The sequence below is a fragment of the Monodon monoceros genome, unplaced genomic scaffold, assembly GCF_005190385.1.
Source record: "Monodon monoceros isolate NGI ecotype Baffin Bay Population unplaced genomic scaffold, NGI_Narwhal_1 Super_Scaffold_6, whole genome shotgun sequence".
Lineage (NCBI taxonomy): Eukaryota > Metazoa > Chordata > Mammalia > Artiodactyla > Monodontidae > Monodon > Monodon monoceros.
Genome location: NW_021703783.1, coordinates 18,209,874 through 18,217,639, shown reverse-complemented (window position 1 = coordinate 18,217,639; position 7,766 = coordinate 18,209,874). Strand labels below are relative to the sequence as shown.

General features: G+C 40.3%; 1 pseudogene; it reads right to left on the bottom strand.

The window, feature by feature from the left end:
• Nucleotides 1-444: 444 nt before the first annotated feature.
• Nucleotides 445-1,062, bottom strand: LOC114885474 (annotated as a pseudogene).
• Between the last annotated feature and the right edge of the window lie 6,704 nt (nucleotides 1,063-7,766).

Genomic DNA, 7,766 nt, shown 5'->3' with positions numbered 1-7,766 from the left:
AAACAATCTGAAGGTAATAGATATGTTAAACTGCAGAGTCCTAGTCATCATCATTGACTCTCCACACAGAGACCCTTTACCAATTCAAATGCCTTTCTCAGATGCTTGCAACGCCTCTCACGATGAGTTACTATATTAATTACTTTACTCTTACCCCCAATTTTTCTGAATATATATTAGTTTCCAAGTACTCTGCCAGGAGTTGAGGCCAGGAGGATAGGAAGTGCCTAACCCATCTTCAACGATCATAAGTTTTTCTTTTTGTGTGTGATTCTGAAGCATTTATTGCCCTGATGGTGCAGGGTGTTCACTGGGCAGCCTGGCTGCAGCCCACCTCCTCCCTTCCCCCCCACGTGCTTTTACACAGGTGTGTAAAGGGGACCCTTTTATTGCAAAGAGATTTTCAGTCTCTCAGGGAATAGAACCAGGGGCTTTTCTCGGGCCTCAGTCTCGGGCACTGGCTTTCAGAGAGGGTTTGTACTTCCCTGTCATCTCCTTGGGCAACGGCACGAGGCCCGGGCAGGGCACCTGCCCCTTCATCTCACAGATGCACTCCCACTTTCAGGGCCCAGAGTGGGCTGGATGAGAAAGCTGAGTTTTCTCCTGTTCCTCTTTCCTGAGGGTTTCCTCATTCTTCCCCAGAATCTTTTTGATGTGCTCCACGATCTGCTTATTGCTCTTGGTCTCCACGCCCACGAGGACTTGCTCCCCAGAATCCAAGTAGAACCGCAGGAAGGGTGTCAGCGTCATGAGCTTAAACATCATGATTTGCACCCAGGGGTCCTTGTACTGGATCGGAGGTATGTTGAAAACCACGAATTCCCTGTCGCCTTCGCCCAGCTCCCCGTGCGCGTTGTAGTTCACCGTCATGACCTTCCCCGAGTCCTTGAACACCACGTCCCCCTGGCGCAGGTACTGCGGGGTGCGGCGGATCGGGAAGCGGCCCGTCACAGGCACGGGGGCGACGGAGGGGCCGGACCCCTTGCCGCGAGCCCAGCAGCGCGAAGAGACGCGCAGCCGATGCCTCCAGGGCGGCCCTCGCGCGGCTTCTCCAATGATCATAATTTTTAAATGAGATTTTTCTGAAATGAAAATACTTGAAGGCAAGAAACATGTCATATATATACATCTGTATATCCCCAATAGCTATGAGTACTAGCAAGTTACCTAATTTCTCTGGATCTCATGTTGATTTTTCAGAGGGTTATCTTGGGGATTAAATGAGTTAGTGTATCTAAAACTCATCATAAACACTCACATATTATACAGGTATACCTCGTTTTACTGTGCTTCGCTTTATCGTGCCTCACAGATGCTGTGTATTTTACAAATTGAAGGTTTGTGGCACCCCGAGTCGAGCAAGTCTACCGGTGCCATTTTTACTAAAGCATTTGCTCACTTCATGTCTTTATGTCGCATTGTGGTCATTCTCTCAGTATTTCAACTTTTTCATTTTTATTATATTTGTTATGCTGATCTGTGGTCAATTATCTTTGATGTTACTACTGTGACGCCCTGAAGGCTCAGATGATGGGCAGCATTTTTTAGTAGTAAAGTATTTTTTAATTAAGGTGTATGTACATTGTTTTTTAAGACATAATGCTATTGCAAAATTAATAGACTACAGTATAGTGTAAATGTAACTTATGTATGCACTGGGAAACCAAAAAAAATGTGTGACGCGCTTTATTGTCATGGGTATGAAACAGAACCCACAATATCTTTGAGGTATGCCTGTACTTATTGCGCAGAGTAGATGTTCTATTGAGATTTAGTGCAATGAATGACTAATTTAATTGGGGCCTCTCTTCTTTGCAGTTTCTAGATTGAGAATTAACTTCTCACTTACCAAACGAACTTATTTTTTAATTAAAGGCTACTTGCTAATATCACATTTCATTGACACTGAAATGCAGATATGTTGCTGTCATTACAGAAGTTGACTTGGCTTCAAAGCAGTTCTGTTGTCTTCATGAAATTGTACTTTGTGACTTTCTCTCTGCATGTCACTTCTAAACTCCAGCAAGAAAATAATGATGGGCAACATAACAATAAAAGCGACTGTCTCTTCTATTCCTTACCTTCTCTTCTAGAATCCTCCTTGCAACAGGGATTCAATGCCATATGGAGGTACGCTTCCGTGCTGTCAGGATGTGGACCTGTGGTGCGGTACAAAACTCCCTTTTCCTCATTAAAGGCATGCAAAAGTCTAAAAATAAATCTTCTGCTCGTTCATCCTTCACTTTTTAGCAAACCTCTGGGGACAACTGCCAGCCAGGCAGTTCAGGGGAGGAAAGTGAAGCTGAAGTATTCAGAGGGTGAAGCAGGGGGGCAGAGACTCATGATACAGGATGGGAATTAAAGCCAGGGGGAGGTCAAGAACTTGCTAGTAAGATGTTGCCCATCATGTTTTACATTAAGTTAGTCCTGGAGGACCTTCGTCCCCTAAACTCTAAGAGGGAAAAGATAGCTGGTGAGTCAACTGGGCTGTTTGCTGTTGTATAAGGACTTAGAATTACAGCAAAAGCAATAGGCTGGAAGAGGTGAAGACCGGCATTCTTGCTCGTCCTCAAGGCCCAGCATCTGTGCAAAAACTGTGACTCCTTGCAAAGGTGGTCTTCTTTATTGTTCTGATTTTATAGCCCCTGAAACTCTTGCCCCCAAATACCCCCTCACTTGTTTTGCCATCATGCCTAAAATCTCCATGTTACTTATCCTCTTATTGTAATGGACAGGTTATCTGGGAAGAACATCAGGTAAAATCGTTTCCAGCCACTCAAATTTTAAATCCAGTTAATTTTATCAGTTTAGTTTTGTTTTCCAGTAAAACTCTAAGGGATTTAGACATGAAGTGGGCAACTTTCAAAGGGGGACGCTCTCCTTGAGGAAGGTAAGAGCAAAATCTTGATCACTAGACTGCCCAGGAAGAGTCCTCTGATAGTACTGGTACTCCAATAGGGCTAACAGGGAAGTGTGCACACAGAAAGTGATGGAGGGTGCTGAAGACCACCTTCACTTCAGTAAAGTGCCCAGAGGCTTCCTCTACTCTCTTTCCTTACTCCCTGGTGGAACAGTATCATTTAAGGACTAAGGCTTAGAGCATTTGATCGACAGCAAATAAATTGTGGGATTCTTAAGAGATGGCTCATCTTTGTTCCTACCCAGATAAAAAGATTGAATTCCAAAACAGTAATATTGGATATCTATCTCTTAAAATGATATTCAGTTAAGAATATCTTTTGCTTTCCCCCCAGTTGTGTTCCATACAAACTAAGGAATATTCTAAAAAAAAAAATGATGACCCTATCTTCAACTTAAACCCTCAGATTCTTGAAATTCTCAACACTGTTTTATTCATTTTCTTTATTTTGGATTCTTAGAAGTCCTGGTTTCTTCCTCATTAAAACAAATCAGAATATTCTGGAAGTGGTGAGACTTCATTAAGGAAAATCCTGCCTCCATTCTCATTAGGCTCTGGTAGACTTGATAAAAGCAAATGTTATTGCAGAAGAAAATCATAGCTGAACTTTGAAAATTTTTAAACTTACCTCCTTTTGGACCAAGTTTTATCAAATGAAGAACTGAGCTGTAGGATTACTCGAGAATAATATTTATATCTGAGCTTGGATTTGTATAGGAGAGTCTACAGATATTGTGAATTAAATCAATTAATTTAACTGCATACAATCTGGGTATTCTATTTGCTAGAGTTCCAGAGCACTTTTTCTGTACTCTTCCCTTTAGAGATCTATATAGTCATGATCTCAAGAAATATAGATGGATAGACAGACATAGATATAATTTTCCCTACATATATACTTTTTCTTTCCAAAATGTCTATTGCTTGATCTGATTTAACTGGTATTGAGAGAGGGCTGAGATCCCTGGACAGATGTGGAGTATTTTTTTTAATGTTTTGTTAGGTTTGAAATATTTCTGTGTTTTCACTCTTTCTTTTAGACTGTTCTTTCAACAATATCAAACATCTTGCTAGGTTTAAGATTTTAGCAAGTGCTTTTTCCTCTTTCATTTTTAAACTAACACGAATCCATTTATTCAAGGGAATTTTACTGAACGCAGAAGTTGAAAAGAATACTTATAAAACAGCATCATGAAATAAGAGCAGGCACATTGAATTGTTAACTTTATTGATTGACTATGTAAAGCATTCTAAACTCACTCAGAGAGAAGCACTGAGGGGCTAAGTTCATTGCAGGGCAATTCAACAGAAATTCCATGCAATGCGAACTCAGCTTTCAACACAAAATTAAAGGGCTTCAGGAATCATACGTTGCAGCTTGCACTAGACATATGAGACATAAATATATGCATCTGCAAAGATGGAAAAAAAAGCAATGCTTTTAAATTGTCTTAATATATCACTTAGAATTTCATGTTTCAGGTCTCAAGAACGAATTACACCTTTCACAAACATAAAATACAGGTGTATATAATCACCACTTTATGGTCTCCTGCATAAAGACATATTGCAAAATCTTCTATTAATTACCAAAATGATTACTCAGTTTCCTGGTTTGTAGGAAAGAAGTTGATAACAAACTTACAAAACAAACAAACAAAAACTCTCCTTAAACTAGACACATAGAAAACAATCAACATGCCAAGTCGTTTCTGTTAACTCACATGTGCATACACCAAGGAGCGATGACAAACATGTCACTATAGGCACAGAAGGAGTCTAATAACATAGGATATAGGACATAGAAATATAACAAGATTCTCTGTCTCGATAAGAACTTGAAGTATTATTGCAAAGACAAGGCATATCCATGGAACATTGAGATAACCTGTGCAAGGGTTAAATTAATGACTAAGCTCATGGATGGGGTGGAAACTGCATTCCCACCATAAACACCCCATTACAGAGCATTCTTTTCCTCTGACTTATACCTAGCTGTTTCCTATTCTCCTGTATTTTTTCCTCTCCTTGTAGCCTTTCTTACTTTATGTATGTAGGGGGTTATACTCTCCCTCCTCCCCTCTCCCTTTTGGTTACATGTGGTATCTGCAGATGCAGCCCACACAGTTCTCTCTATGAACATCCACTGATAGACAGGCGCAGAGATTGATCACGGCTCGGTAACAGTGCTGGAAATGGCCGCCAGTTGTGAAGAAGAATAACAGCTGGCAGCCATTCTGATTGGTGCTGGCACCGAGGCTTTCTTATGAGATCCAAATGCCTTGAGAACCAAATGTTCCTGGGATTCAGGCTTTCTGCAGCCAACAAAGCTTAGGTCAAAAAGCTAATTGGCTACTTGAAACTTTACTTAGATATCTTCAAGAGAAACAAAAAGGGTTGTTTCTGTTCACTCACATATGCATATACCAAGGAGCGATGGCTAAACAGATAGACAAGAAAAAGCCAAATGCTTCTTTGAAAGAGCTCTTCTTTCAAGGTAAGATGAGGAAAGGTTTTGAAATAACAATGCAAAATACCTTTTCTATAGAAACCAAACTGTTATTTCGTACATTCACCATGTAATTATGTCTTTGGTGATATAAAATCTTCTCCATTGTAATTGTTGAAAGCTGAACAAGTCTAGAAAGAGAAAGGAAAGAAAGAAAGAAAGAAAGAAAGAAAGAAAGAAAGAAAGAAAGAAAAAGAAAGAAAGAAAAAGAAAGAAAGAAAGAGAGACCCTTTACAGAAGAGAGTTTGGTGCAATTCAAATAGAAATCACAACGCCACACCAATAAAACACTACTTCCTAAACTTTCCCTACCATTGCCTATGTGAAACATTGTTGTTCTTTCTCCTTTGCCCCATACTCAAATGCCAGGGCCACAGTAGGGCATGACACAAAGAGTGAAACAGTCCTGTGGCATTCTGATTAGACTCTAACAAAAGCACTTTCCAAAATGCTGTTTCACTAGTGGACAGTTCAATAAAAGAGGGAACTGGGAGGGCAGAACCTCCTGGACACTGCCATTAATGAACATCCAGTCCACACTGACCTCTGCGCATTGCGGTGCCAGACACCATACAGAGCAGGGCACAGACACGCTCCCTGCTACTCTTTAAAGTTTACAATTGAGAACAGATGACAATAGGCCGAGACAACTGATAACACTGTAAGATCATGTACTGAAATTAAAGCATCAAGCAAACAGAAAGAAAAAAATTGAGCTGTAATGTACAATAGATTAGGATATAAAAAGCCACTGTATGTCATCCATTGAGAGGGAGCTTCATTTTTAGTTAATGAGGAAAAGTCTTATCAGGGAGGTGGAGCTTGAAGAGGTCTTTATGTAAAGAAATCAGATGAGGAATTTGTCAAACTAGGGGGAGGACAGTGCGCCAGAGGTGGGGATCATAGGCTGACAAGGTCAAGCATTGGGTAAGGGCAGGAGACAGATTGACATTGGCCAAGCGGAGGGCATGGACTGAAGCCCAGGATGAGAAAAGAGATTGTAGCTAGATAGCACTTGAAACAAAATTAAAGCTCAATCTTGGTTTGCTCTAGAATTTTATTATACCATAACATGAATGAATGCATCTATAGCACATGCGTTACTTCCTACCTTGAAGTAGGCAGCACTCTGCTGCCTGTTTGCCATTCCGCCTCAGGTGGTATAGGTAAGGGAGAAGAGTGCGGCCCTGGTGGGTGTCTGAACTGAATGTGACCACTTCCTTTGATGGTACTTCAGCAGTAGGCTCTGAGGAAAGAGAGATCTTGAGTGAGAAGCAAAGAATTCAAAAACCACAAAGGAAAGAAAGAACATTCATTCATTTTGCTTCTTCTTCCACTTTTATTATTAGAGTTAGTTGTGGGTTTAATTTGGTGCTTGGTTTCTGTGTATGAATGTAGAAAGTATCTCATGAACTCATTTCTATTTATTTGCAGCATTACCTCCTTTGAGCTAATGTGAATTTTTATTTTCTAAAGGGGATCCTCTTCCCCAGGTAATGTGATCTATTAACCAACCATCACGAATGTTATTCAGCCCATTTGAAGCTAGTTCAATTTGACCAGCAAGGTAACACTCTTGAATAAACAAAACTCAAATGTATAATTGTGGGAAGCTACTTGCCTTATTAATATTGCCCTGAGCTTTTTCATAGTCCAGTGTCACGGTTTTGTAAAAGCCTAAGTTTCCAAACCATGAGAGCCTATGAAGGTTGAAGTGGTCTAGACAAGAACAATCAAAGAAAGGTTAAAGGGACTCTGGAGAAAGGTTATAGGAATTGGCACTATGTCACCCGGGAGAGAGAAAATGAAAGAGCAAAGACCAGCCTTATGTAATTGGGAAAACGTGGTTGATTTGTATATGTAAACACTTCAGTTAGACTAAAGGAAGAACTCTTAAAGTAGGAATGCACAACTGAAATTCTGGAACTGTAACAATGGTGATCTTTAAGACTGGGATGGACACACTTGTCCAGTGCAGAAACTCACCTGTCTGGAGACACCTCGGGCTTGATTCAGACCATCTCTTCCAAACCTGTCATTTGATGTTACTTCCTGCCTAGTGCGTATGTAAGATGATATGAAAAGATGAGGTGTTGCTGTAAATCTTTATTTGTGACCTCACATTCATTGTTAGAAAGAATCAGAAGGGTCAGTGTCATCTCCTTTTGACGCAAATCTGAATTTGTGGTAGAAGAGGAGAGAACAATCTCAGATTTGCTTTCTTTTCAGCAGAATTTTCTTGGGAAAATTCAAGGATAATAAAGAACTGTGTATTTGGTTCACTACTCGTATATTTTCTGATTATTGTGCTTCTTTCACTCGGTTAGTAGAGTTTTT